The sequence below is a fragment of the Dermacentor albipictus genome, chromosome 7 (assembly GCF_038994185.2).
Source record: "Dermacentor albipictus isolate Rhodes 1998 colony chromosome 7, USDA_Dalb.pri_finalv2, whole genome shotgun sequence".
Lineage (NCBI taxonomy): Eukaryota > Metazoa > Arthropoda > Arachnida > Ixodida > Ixodidae > Dermacentor > Dermacentor albipictus.
This window is the reverse complement of record NC_091827.1, coordinates 47381921-47394616: the sequence shown is the minus strand read 5'-3', so window position 1 is coordinate 47394616 and position 12696 is coordinate 47381921. Positions and strand designations below refer to the sequence as shown.

The 12696-nt window shown below is 47.8% G+C and overlaps 1 protein-coding gene across 4 annotated transcripts in view; it reads right to left on the bottom strand.

Moving 5' to 3' along the window:
* Nucleotides 1–12696, bottom strand: part of Calx (sodium/calcium exchanger 3) — a 339781-nt gene that overhangs the window by 211370 nt on the left and 115715 nt on the right. For all 4 annotated transcript variants that reach the window (XM_070522204.1, XM_070522200.1, XM_070522205.1 and 1 more), the window contains exon 2: nt 1165–1216. The gene's annotated coding sequence lies outside the window, so the exon portion shown is untranslated. The remainder of the gene's footprint in view (nt 1–1164; nt 1217–12696) is intronic.

The window sequence follows — 12696 nt, the reverse complement described above, 5'->3', positions numbered from 1 at the left end:
GCGAGCGCCTTCTTTTGGCGCACGGTCAAAACCGTTTGCCAATCTCCGTCGTCGTCTTGGCGTCCATGGGGTCCGCCAGTTGCTTCGGTACTCCGGAGGACCATGCAATCCTCATTAGCGGTTTCTTGGTATTCCATCTCATCCCGGTCCACGTCCGAGGAGGTGAGTTGCGCGTTGGCTGTTTTCTCGGGGCCTGCTGCCTCATTAAACGTTGTCGTCGGCGTTCTCGGCGCTTCCGTAGCTGGAGTCGGCGTAAGCGTCGCCATCTGTCGCGGCCGCGTCGCCGACGCGTTCCGCGTACCAGCGGCCGCCGCTTCACCGTCGCCGTTAGCGTTCACACTTCACACACGTTTTGGCCCGTCACAAAGGTTTGGCGAGGTGCTCACCGGAAAGTTTGATGTCCGCAGTGTCCTCACAGCTTGCCGAACCTCGTGAAGTCCTCGAAGTTCAGGTCACAGCACAAGATAACTCTTAAAAAACGAAAAGAGATGGGAGCCCATCCTGAGCTGACCGCTCTAGTCGACGCCACCTAGCGGTCGGACTGACAAGTGTTTTTATTGACATTCAACAACCGCGCACTCTCGATGTAAGGCTTCAGAAAGAGCAATCGCGTTCTCCCGATAAACGCCGTTGTATGTCAGTCCCGTATGAGTCACATTTTAACTTTTTTTTTAATTATGGGGTTTAACGTGCCAAAAGCACTTTCTGATTATGAGGCAGGTCGTAGTTGACTCCGGAAGTTTCGACTACCTGGGGTTCTTTAACGGGCACCTAAATCTAAGTACACGGGTGTTTTCGCATTTTCACAAGCATTTTGTTTATTTGTTTTTAAATTCTGCTCTACCGAAGATTTTTCGGGTCAAGTAAAGCACACATAGGAGTCCACGCCGCAATTCTTCTTTTCTCTTTTTCTTTCGTTTCTCCCATTAGGATTGCGAGGATTATTGCGTGAACTGAGAATGCTTGAGCGCTGTAACATAAGCGAGCACAGATAAATTGCCTGTCGCAACGTGATGCTACGCTAGTCTAATGACACGAAACGCCTGAATCGTCTTCCGTAACCCGTAAGTGTCCCTATAAGCTTACGTAGCAGAGAACCGTTCTTTCTAACGATAAGCCTGCACTGGTGCCGGATTCTATATATAAGAACGTTCAGACACATACCTCCAGTCGCACGTTCTGAGGACTGTCCGCACTCCTGGTGATTTCTGTTCCCCTGGAAAGAAGCAAGAAAACAAAGTTTGTGATACTGACCACAACCAATTTCACTCGTATCAGAGTGACAGCTACTAGGTTGGTACTAACGCCCATTATTAATTCCTACGCAACCATGCAAACGCATTATGGCGTGCTTGTATCCCAGGATCAAATAATTAATTATTAGAAATGGTAAATATACATCTAATTCAATTTTTATTAACTACATTCAAGGAGATGTGGATGTCTGTTATACAGTACCGGCTACTCATCTTCGCTTAACTCATACACATGGTAGAAAAAAGTTTCAGATAAAGAACGCACAAGAAAAAAACTACAGTAACTGCAGTTGTGATGGCAATTAATGTTTTTTAGCAGTTCACAAGAATTGGAGTGTCCATGTGATTGTCCACAAGCATTGTCCAGATGTCCACAAGCATTGCAGTGTTCACGGACACCTTCGTTGGTGGAAAACACAACGCATGCAAGCACACACGCAAGAGCTACAGGGATATGTTAACAAGCGTGAATACAAAAGTTCACGCAGGAACTCTTCTAGAGTCGTCTAAGTATGCGTAAGCACTATGCCGCTTGCCCATCTCCACGCAGTCCGGTGTCATTATCAATGTTATGGAACTTTATTCGACAAGCGTAAATCGTTATCAATCCTCATGGGTCGTTACCAACGTTATCGAACATGATCCTCCCCTTATCAACACTTATCGGTCTGCATGAACCGTCATGTCCAGCGAAGCTGTTGCAAAAGCACCCCTACAACTGCTGAGTGGGGTATGCAATGCTTTATTTATGGTTGGGATCCTTGTTTTGAGCTTGTTCTTTAATGAAAAGTGTGCATTTCTCTCTGTTCTATTGGCCGATTTCAATGAATGTATGCACAGTTCTCTTCACTTTGTTGGGCTATAGTAGCCTCTGCCTTAAGTGCGTATGAGCCATTGTGTTCGTTCTACGTGACGGACGGACAAATTTCTCGTTGGGTAGGCAGTGCAATGCTTGGTATTTAAAATGCGTATATGCAAAAGAGTTCAAGAAACTAATATCCTCGACAAGTGCAATAGCACAGTTACAGTTACAACACAGTGACAAAAGGAAGTTGCACTATCGTATTATTTGAATTATTTATTTTTATTGGTCGATTGATTCATTGATTCATTCATTTTACTATAGGTAACCTATTAGTCGCAGAGCCTTTCATTTGTAAGTGATTTTTGCAATTTAATCGACCACCTTTGCTAATAACACGTGTGACGTCAGGCAGCAGGACTGGAAGGAACGTATTTTCAAAAACATGTGCTAGCGCTACAACTTTTGGTACAATTGTTGCGAAATAACAACAATTGTTGGGAAGTAAGGCAGGCAGTACATATCGTGGAATGCCGGCCATGAGAATCGCAAGCCATGCCCAGTGAGAATTGTTCGCGTGCTTTCCAAGCCATTCCCGCAATTATAGAAAGAATCCCGAAAATCGCATCCAGCTTTATTACGAAAGAAACAACAACAAGGAGTCGATAACCGCCTCATGTTTAAACGTGCCTGGATTGATGATTAAAGCGCGATTGCTAAAGGAGCCAAACACGATCCACGATCGGTTTATGTAAGGAATGTACCGATATACAAATTTCGTAGATTTTTGTTTAAGGTCGGAATGGACGGCTAGAAGAAAGAAAGCTCTGTTTTGGTGAAGTATTTTGCTGCGCGGCAACCAGACATGTTACTTTGAGTGGCGTGGCTTCGTGGGCTTCAAGTGAGGAAGTGCTGTGCCAAGAAGCAGGAGTGCTGCACCACCACAATCAGGTGCACAAAGCAGCACTGTTCGCATCTTAAGATGCACCGTAAGATGCGCGACGCCGTTCTTTTTTTTTCTTTTTTTGAATGAGAAGACGGGTACAGATTTGAGGTTAGGATGAGCGAATGTACCTCTCTGCACTTGAACTTTTCCGCACCAAGCCCACTAATTTCGTCCGAGGTGAGCGGGTAAAAATCTATTAGCGGACTCATGTGGTACACTTGTTGCTGGCTCACTGCCCCTGTTTAAGTCACTATCATTAAAAGCTGACTCTCTCTCTCTCCTAATCAACGCAAATGCTTGTCGTGTGAGCACAAAGTCATGTGTGACCTATACCCGAAACCGCACGCCAAAAAACAAGAAAAGATATCGAAAGAAGTCGGAAAGAGGTTGCTATGGTTGGCAATCGAGCCTGCAACCTCGAAATCACATATGAAATGACGCGGCCTGTAAACATCAGCGGTGGGCTATTGGTGAAACCCTATTTATTGCAACCTGAATTGGTAGGTACCCCAAAAAAGCGCAATTTACTTTTTGACCATAATCGTTGCTGAAGTGTAGAACGCTCATTTGAAAAAGATTTTATTTAATTTTCATTTCTTTTTCTACAGAAATAATTTACGAAGTGTGGGCTTTATAACACATCATAGAAAATCGGAAATAAGAAATTTCCCTGCTAATAGAGAAGGCACAAACTGGTATTCCCCGCTAAGCATGACATTCCGTCGGTATAAAGCTGTGAAAAAAAGAAAAACTGTCTTGAAGTAACACAAACATGTGGATGCCGCAGACTCAAATTCCTTGTTTGAAGGTTATCCCGCTGAATGAGGCAAAAGATCTGGTCGGACGTGCCATTTTGACCCTGCTATATTCCGAAAAAAAAAAAAACGAAAGAATTATTACTTTGACGCATGCCTCTCGTTATATGCAAAACGCTCGAAATAGAGAATTCTCACTATTTACAGAAGAAATGTGTCGAACGTCTCGAATACATCGTTTCCACACACATAGTGCATTGTTCTTTGGTTCGTTCTTTTTTTTTTTGTGAGGCGAAGCAACAACCGTAATCAGGGCAAAAATCTCCAGCATGCCTCATTCGCCGCTCTAATCTAAAAACGACAAAGCAAGCATTCTATCTGCTCTGCTTCCGATAGGGAACAAAGCTCTGTTTGCCCGGAAGTTGGTGCACGACCTCTGTATGTTTCTTTTACTTATCTGTCCTTGCAATCAATTCTGCCTCCACCCGCCCCCCCCTACCCCTTTATTATGGTGGTATTCCCATTGCTCCCTAGTATCCCCACAACAAACAGCCTGCCGGCACAGGGACAGCAAAAAACATTGCAAACATCAACACAGTTGGTCGCAGCAACTTGCAGTGCCTGGCCTCCCTTTTGTCGAGTCGTCGCGGTCATTATTTCGCCGGACCAGCGATTGTTGCCAAATCTGGGACAGCAACGGTTTATTATTTCACTCCGGAACTCTTTCAAAGTGCTACCAACACACGCTGCAGGGACCGTGAGCGGCCTATGGCTGTTTATTTTACTTATTTCGTACACATACATATCTTTAATTCTTCGCCTCCCATTTCTTTTCTTCTTTCTTCCTTCAGCGCAGAGATAACTCGACGGGCACACAACTGGGCCGGAAGAATGCAGGTCACCCATTCGCTAAATCTGTCGTCTACCCTGCTTCATGAGCTTTTTAGGGATCTTCGCCTCCGTCTAATCTTTTCTTCCCTTACGTGTTACGTTTTCGTCGCTCATCCTCTTTCAATTATTTGTTTTCTCTTTCTTCTTCACCGCGAACTCCCATTGCTCCGTCGCTTCTGATTTTTCGCATTTCCTTGCATAGGTCCCTCATTTCCCCGTTTTTTTTTCTGACTTTATGTTTGCCTCCGCCTCCTCTCTTCATTGCTGCCCTACTATTTCATGGAGCCTCCTGCCAACTACTGGTTTCTGTCTTTCATTCTCACTGCTTCTCCCTTTCTTCACTTTTGTAATAATTATCTTTGCCCCTGTTCTAGTCATTTTTTTTTCTGGTCCCCGTCTGCATATGGTGTGTTGATAGCTACCATACACTCGCAGTCCCATCGGGCCGAAATCAACTTAATTTTAATACGTTGACATTTGTAGGTTACTTCACGCACTTTCTGAGGACTATGCATGCATGCATGCGTGCATGCATACATACATCCTACATACATGTATGTATGTATGTATGTATGTATGTATGTATGTATGTATGTATGTATGTATGTATGTATGTATGTATGTATGTATGTATGTATGTATGTATGTATGTATGTATGTATGTATGTATGTATGTATGTATGTATGTATGTATGTATGTATGTATGTATGTATGTATGTATGTATGTATGTATGTATGTATGTATGTATGTATGTATGTATGTATGTATGTATGTATGTATGTATGTATGTATGTATGTATGTATGTATGTATGTATGTATGTGTGTGTGTGTGTGTGTGTGTGTGTGTGTGTGTGTGTGTGCGTGTGCATCTCTAACAGTTCTCCCGCCTAATTGAGTCACATGGGTAGTCCATGCTCGAATGACTAGCACATCGGGCTGCTGTGCAGAGGGGGTAGGGTTCGAAACCACCAGTCGGACCAACTTGGATCACTGAGTATGTGGAATATGTGCCGCTCTTGAACGAACCTCCTTTATACCGACGCGAGTCACTCTAGATGCGAAACTGGGAGGGTACCACTGTGAAATGAAAACATTTAATGCCAATTTGGGTCGCAGGTGGCAGTAGGTGCGTGCCGCTCTTCAGTGATCGTCCTTGACGCCAACTTACTTATCTAGGTATGTGCCCCTGGGAATGTGCCGCTCCACAATGAAAAGAAAAAATATGTCCTTTCGATTTGTCGGATGCTAGGCGGAATACAACCCGCGCCACAAGGGCTAATTAAAAACAGCAACCCAACGCTTTAGCTGGCTGTGCTGCAAATTCACTCAGTATGTGATATTTTTCTACGAACGTCATTTGTGCCAACGCTTTAGCGAGTGGCACTGTGAATGCACCGTGCATGTAGCGCTCCTCAATGAACCGCTCGCCAAGCCGGTTCACCGAGCAGCGAGGGAAAGGTTCTCAGCGTACCCAGGCACCGGCGCGCCACGCTTCTAGTCTCGGAGGTCACGCACGAACTTTTCCGCAACACCACTAGATGGCGCAGCGTATCCAGAAAAGAAGCGCGAGAGCGGAGCACGGCTTCCGCATGACGCGTTTCTCAGCGTTCGTGCTCACCGGCGCGTCACGCATTTCGGAGGCCGCGCACAGGATTCGCGGCGGCGATGCTAGGTGGCGCCGTATGTTCTCAGGGAAGCACGAAAGAAGAGTCCCGCTGCCGCACACGGCTCATACGTAAGCCCTTTCGACTGTGGCAATATATTGTGTCGTTATATTGATTCAATGGTAGACGCATTACCATCGACAGTCATCGTGAGATGGGTCCTCCTGGATTTCTTCCTACTTTACGTTCCCTCTCTTAACTTTAGTTCTCGTGGACTACCTGCTTTCTTCTTGTTCGACTGCCTTTTTATAACCTTCCTACGTGCTTTTTTTCTCCCCATTTTCAGCCCCCAGTGCCGACTCCAACTTCCCCGTCTTACTTCCTCGTGGCCCCTTTCTTTTGTCTGCCCTACTTCTTTTCCTTTTAGGGAGGGGGGGGGGGGCAGGTTTCGCTGACGCGGCTTCACTGTTTCTTCATGTTTCGAAACGAAACAATAATTCGCCCTTTTCTTCCTTTCATTTTTTTTTCTCTCTTTTTTGATTTGTTCTGTCGGTGCATCAGTTGCACTATCACTTTTTCTGTTTCGTTCTTCTTACTCCTCATTTGCCGGCTTCTGGCTCTTTCTTTCCTGGTTCCGTCCCTTGGTGCTATTTCTTTACTTTACTACCCTTTTTACTCTTCTTCCTGATTTCTGACTCATTTTCCCATTGCCTCCTGTTCAGTCGTTCGTGTCCGATTTCTCCGTTCTCTGTAGTTTCTTCCCTTCGTCCCCCCTTCCCTTTTTTACCCTCTGTTTACCGTTTTCCCGATTCATGTTTTCTTCTCTTCTCATTTGCCGCAGTTCGTTCACTTCTTCGCCATCTGTCCCCCGCTATCCTCGCCCCACACAAGTTGCCACAACCACCCCCTCCTGCTTTTTTCCCCACGCACGAGATCCTTACACCTCTTCCCGTGGCGGCGTCCGCTTTCGTCTTTCCTCACTCCCTTCCTCCCTAATTCGCTGCACGTGCCAAGCAAGACCCGACACGACGGCCGCCGTCATTGCGGATGTCATCAGCATCGGGGCTCGCCCCTCCCGGTACGGTGCAAACGCGTAATGAATCCTTACCAACTAGCTCAGCTTTCTGTCGTTCTTCCTCCCCCCCTCCCCACTTTCTCTTTCTCGTCGCCATCTCCAGCGTACTTCCTCCCGCCCTCTCCCCCACTTTCTCTTTCTCGTCGCCATCTCCAGCATACTTCCCCCGCCCCCTCCCCCTCCTCACTTTCTCTTTCTCGTCGCCATCTCCAGCATACTTCCTCCCGCCCCCTCCCCCCTCCCCCACTTTCTCTTTCTCGTCGCCTTCTGCAGCATACTTCCTCCCGCCCCCTCCCTCCTCCCCACTTTCTCTTTCTCGTCGCCATATCTCCAGCGTACTTCCTGCCGCCCCCTCCCCCTCCACTTTCTTTTTCGCGTCGCCATCTTCAGGCGCATCGATCGCCCGTCGGTTCGTCGGGCTTGCTGACCGTGAGTGCTGACCGGAAGGCCGGGCTTGGCCCTTCGAAGAAGACGCCACACGATGCGCGCGCGCTAACCCGAGTGTACGACCGACGACTGCGCCCGCATGAATGACCCGGGCTCTGCATAGCTCGCCCCCCCCCCCCCGTCTCCACTTTCTTCGCCCCTGTGCCTCTCGCTCTCTCCCGCGTTCCGTTACCCTTGCCACCACCGCTTGAATCTCGTGCGCCCTGTGGCCTTCCTGCGTGGCGCCGCTGGTCACTGCATATGCGTTGGGGTTTTTCTTTTTCTTTTTGTCCTTTTCGCTGGCGCTAGCAAGTTGATTCTATTGCACGCCCTTCTCATCGCAGAGACGGTCCGCAGTAAGAAAAAAAAAAGAAAAATGCCGCACTGACTTTCAGGACAGGGCCAGTGCACTGGCTGCGGGAGCGGCTCATAGAGCTATACTATAGCGCAGTTACAGTAAGCGCTAGGAAATCGCAGGCTCATTACTTACGCGTAAAAAATACGAGCATAACTGCGTTAAGCTTGTAGAACTGCGCAGTCACTAAATGTTTCGCACGGGACTCACGTACAGAAAGTATCCTTCAAGAAAATAGGGATTCTACCAAGACATAATCGAGAACAATGAAATGAGTCACTCCAGTACAAGACCTGCGACAGAGGAATGTGCCTTATTCAAAATATTTGCGCAGTCTCCGACAAGAAAAAAAAAATCATTTCGAATGGAATTGGGCCCGATCTGATGCAAGTTATAGCCTTGTTCTTTATTTTTTCTGTACTTTTCGCTGGCGCTAGCAAGTTGATTCTATTGCACGCCCTTCTCATCGCAGAGACGGTCCGCAGTAAGAAAAAAAAAAAGAACAATGCCGCACTGACTTTCAGGACAGGGCCAGTGCACTGGCTGCGGGAGCGGCTCATAGAGCTATACTATAGCGCAGTTACAGTAAGCGCTAGGAAATCGCCACGCACCACGCCCATTAGCCACGGTAAGGAAAGTCTGGGATGGATCGCAAATAGAGCTTAGCTTTTCATACACGATTACTCGCCGCGCCGGCGTATCCGCAGCGGAGAGCAGTGACGTATGCTCTAACAGGTCGTGAGTGCAACCGCTGAAGAAGCCGACATTCCCGTGTCATGTCAAACCTTGCGGCAACGTTACCCAAATTCTCGCAGATTTTGGCTAACACCAGCCTATTTTATAGACACCGAGAGTACGAAGCCATATTACTAGATCACTAATGCTGATTGCCAGGAGTCACGAAATATATTTGGTTCATCACTTTTCATTTTACGAGTTGTCTTACGAACTTTGTTTTTTGTTGTTGTAATTGAGCTTGATGCGAAGCTTTATGTGTCTCTGTCAATATATGCCGAAGGCTGAAAGAATAACGACGAAGAACATGATAAAGAAAAGAAAGGGCACAAAAGCCGGGGCTTCTGCTTGAATAAACTACGGTTCATATTCTCTATCTCTATCTCACACAACACACGCGCACGTTCTCTCGCTGTAACTGTTCGTAAGAGCCGACGTCAGTAAATCGCATCATCATCATCACCATCATCATCATCATCATCATCAGCCTGGTTACGCCCACTGCAGGGCAAAGGCTCTCAACGGCGAAGTGCCATTGACCAGCTAACGTAGCGGGTCAACGGCACTTACGCATGAAAAGCTGCGCTACTTCGGTGGCCGTTTATTCAACCTTGTTCTCTCGCTCGTATTCGCAACTCACGCGCTAAGTTCTCTAGCCCTTTAACGGGCCCCATAAAGCAGACCTATTCCAGTCAGAGCAACCTCGAAAACACCGGAAGTTAATCCTCTTCGAAAACAGAACGCAAAACGAATTTTCATTAACCCCTGTACGCATAGTGCATTACCACAGCTTGCAAACTTGCAATTCACAACCTTTGCAGTATTGAAACTAGAGCGACAGCAGAGGGAGAGCCGCACATTAGGAGCGCTATCACTGCACGTCAGGCCTCTGCACAATCGTGCATTCACTTTATCAAGGGACGATGCGCTCGAAAGCGCATGTTTGTGGTCGCGTGAGGATATTTAGGTGCAGAATGGAGCTGTCAGCCACCACACCCCGTAGCGTTAGCATACAGGTGGCTGTATACATACAAGCCGATTGGTGGTATGTGCGCTGATCTCCATCGACGCGAGCGCCGGTGCCAGTACAACCTTATCTCTTATTATAATGTATCTCTTCGTTTGTTAGCTTATTCCTAATTGCCTGCTCCATCCCATCCTTGTGTTTTACCGTTTTTGCCGTGTGTTTTCCACTGCTCTTTACCATACCGCCCTTCTTTTTTTGTAGTTGTAACGTAGTTGGTTCATTGTTGAATAGCATTCGCTCCACTATATGTTATTTCAGCACTGTCTTCCCCCCCCCCCGTTATGTAATGCCCTGTTAAGGGTCCTCAAGGCTGCCTAAGGGTTAATAAATGACGATGATGTGATGAACCTGCCGTCCTCCTCTCCCGCAGCCGCCACCGGAGGAGAGGATGATGAAGGAAGAAGAGGGCTGTCCTTTCCCAGCGCCGTACAGGGGCGTGTAAACCTTGAGGTGCTCCAAGTTTATCGCCCAGTAGCACGCGCTTGTCGATGGGCTGTAATAGCTGGCGTTCGGCGAATAGCGCACTCGGCAACTCGATTACGCTAGAGCGCCTCGCGCCCTTTGCATATGCGTCATAGCATTACCGGTTAAAGTACGACTCCCCCCCTCTCCCCCTTGCCAACCACACTGCAAAATAATTTACACCTTATATACTGTTAAGGCTGTACACTATTTTGCAGCTTCCCGACCAACCACGAAAACGAGCGAAAGAGCGAAAAATAAAAAGCCTATTCAATCGGCTTAAAAAAAGGAAGCCCTAACGCAGACCGCTTTCGCACGAACAGAAATGCCAGTGCGTGCCCTGCTTAACTGACGCACTTGCGTATGCTTTCAAAGCACTGCATGGTATTAGAGGGCCAGGGAAGATCGTCGAAATGCAGTGGAACGAGAAAGAGCGAAAATTCTGATCGAAATACCGAACAAAAAAAAATAAAGGAGCGGAGCGTAGGGGTGGGATGGAACGTAGGGGGAACAAAATCCCCCATCCCTCAAGTGAGGAAATTTGAAATTAAAATTGCACGCCACTGCGCGTGCGTCCGCGAAAAGTTTGAGACTATAATCCTCGACTGCGTTCACTTTGGTGAGTGTACGTGTTAGCCAAGCGTTCTCGGCCACAGTTGACCTACTTCTTTTCGGAGTAAAGCAAAAAAAAATGTAGAAAGTAGAGGAACGTCCTAATGTTCGGGGAAGGGAAGGAGGTTACCGAAAGAGAGACGGGATGAAAAGAGCCGGGAGGCGGTCATTGAAAAGATGACTTTCCCGTCGTCTCTTATGGCTCTGCGTCGGCGCGTTTTGGTTAGGGTCTTATAGCATGGCAGGGAAGCCTGCTTCCGGTAGAACTCGCCCCACGCGAGGCCCCAATATGATGAGCCACCCCCCCCCCCACCCCCACCCCTAACGTCTCCTTTTACTGACACCTCCTCTTCAAATCTGTACACACGCCCATATATGCACACACACACACACACTAACACACACACACTAACACATATGCACACGCACACGCAAGCAAAAGCACGTGCCAGACATACTCGCACGAACGTACACGCACGCCTACACGCGCAAACTCTATACAACACTCACGCGCTTGCATTAAGACACGCACGTACAGACACAGCCGCCAACGCACTCGCACTGAAACACGTACTACCACACGCAAGCATACACGTGCACAGATATCTACAGAGACACGTTAAGCGAGAACGCAATGAAATACACACGTACAGACACGTGCGTAATGAGCTAAACGTACACACACGCGCGCACACATGAACTCGAACATACACGTTCCAGTGCACGCACACATGCGGGCACTAAGTGCACACACACGTACAGACACTCGCGTACTCGCACGCTCGGAAATATACGCACGCGTACAAAGAAACACATAGTGACTCAAGAACGTCTCCAAGCCCACCCACATGCATACGGACAGAGAGAGACACGGACAGACACGGAATTACTGTACTCGCGAAAGCACGCAAACAAGGACCCAAAACGCAGGCATGCAAAAGCAAAGTGTCGCAGCTTACGCCCACTCGCAGACACCCCCGTGGTAGCAAAGATACGGGAACGCGCGCCCGCCAAATTTTCTGGGAGCTGCTGGCTGTCAGATATGGCGACGGCTATATGCGCTCAGTGGGGATTACGGCTATAGCGGGACGCTCGGAATGACGGGCGTAAATCTGCGCTACTGCAAACAGCTCGTTTTTGACCTTGGTTCCTCTTCTCTTGAACTTTGTTTCTTTTTTTTTTCATTCCCCTCCCCTTTTCTCTGCCACGCTCGGATTTACTGACGCGAAAGGAAGGAAGTGAGGCCGTTCGTTGAGAGCAGCGGAATGCAAAGCGCGACCCTTTTAGAGCTCGCTATGCGTACTCTCCCACAACGCGTGCCCGCCCGCGTACTTGCGCCGCGAAATTTAAGACTGCAAATGTGACGCAATTAGGCGCAGACCGTAAACAGAGGATGGCGCCCCGTGACTGCGAAATATAAGAACAAAAAATAACGACTGGGCAAGTGGACCCCGATTACGTGACCCCGATTACTGGACCCCGATTGCGTTTGACGGCCAACGTATACATTTCGGTGCACACACACTGCGGCGAGATTTTACGACCGGCGAACGAGATAGTTTTTCGGTTCGTGGCCCATGAGCTATTGCGGCTCGCTTCGGCTACGGCACCACACTGCAGGCTCGTGCCAATCAGTCTCGCGAAGGGCACGTTCTATCACACGTAAAAAGCGACATTCTGTTTATTTGTGCTCGGGCACATATACTGCTAATATTGATATTATATAGACAGAAGACATATTTGTGTA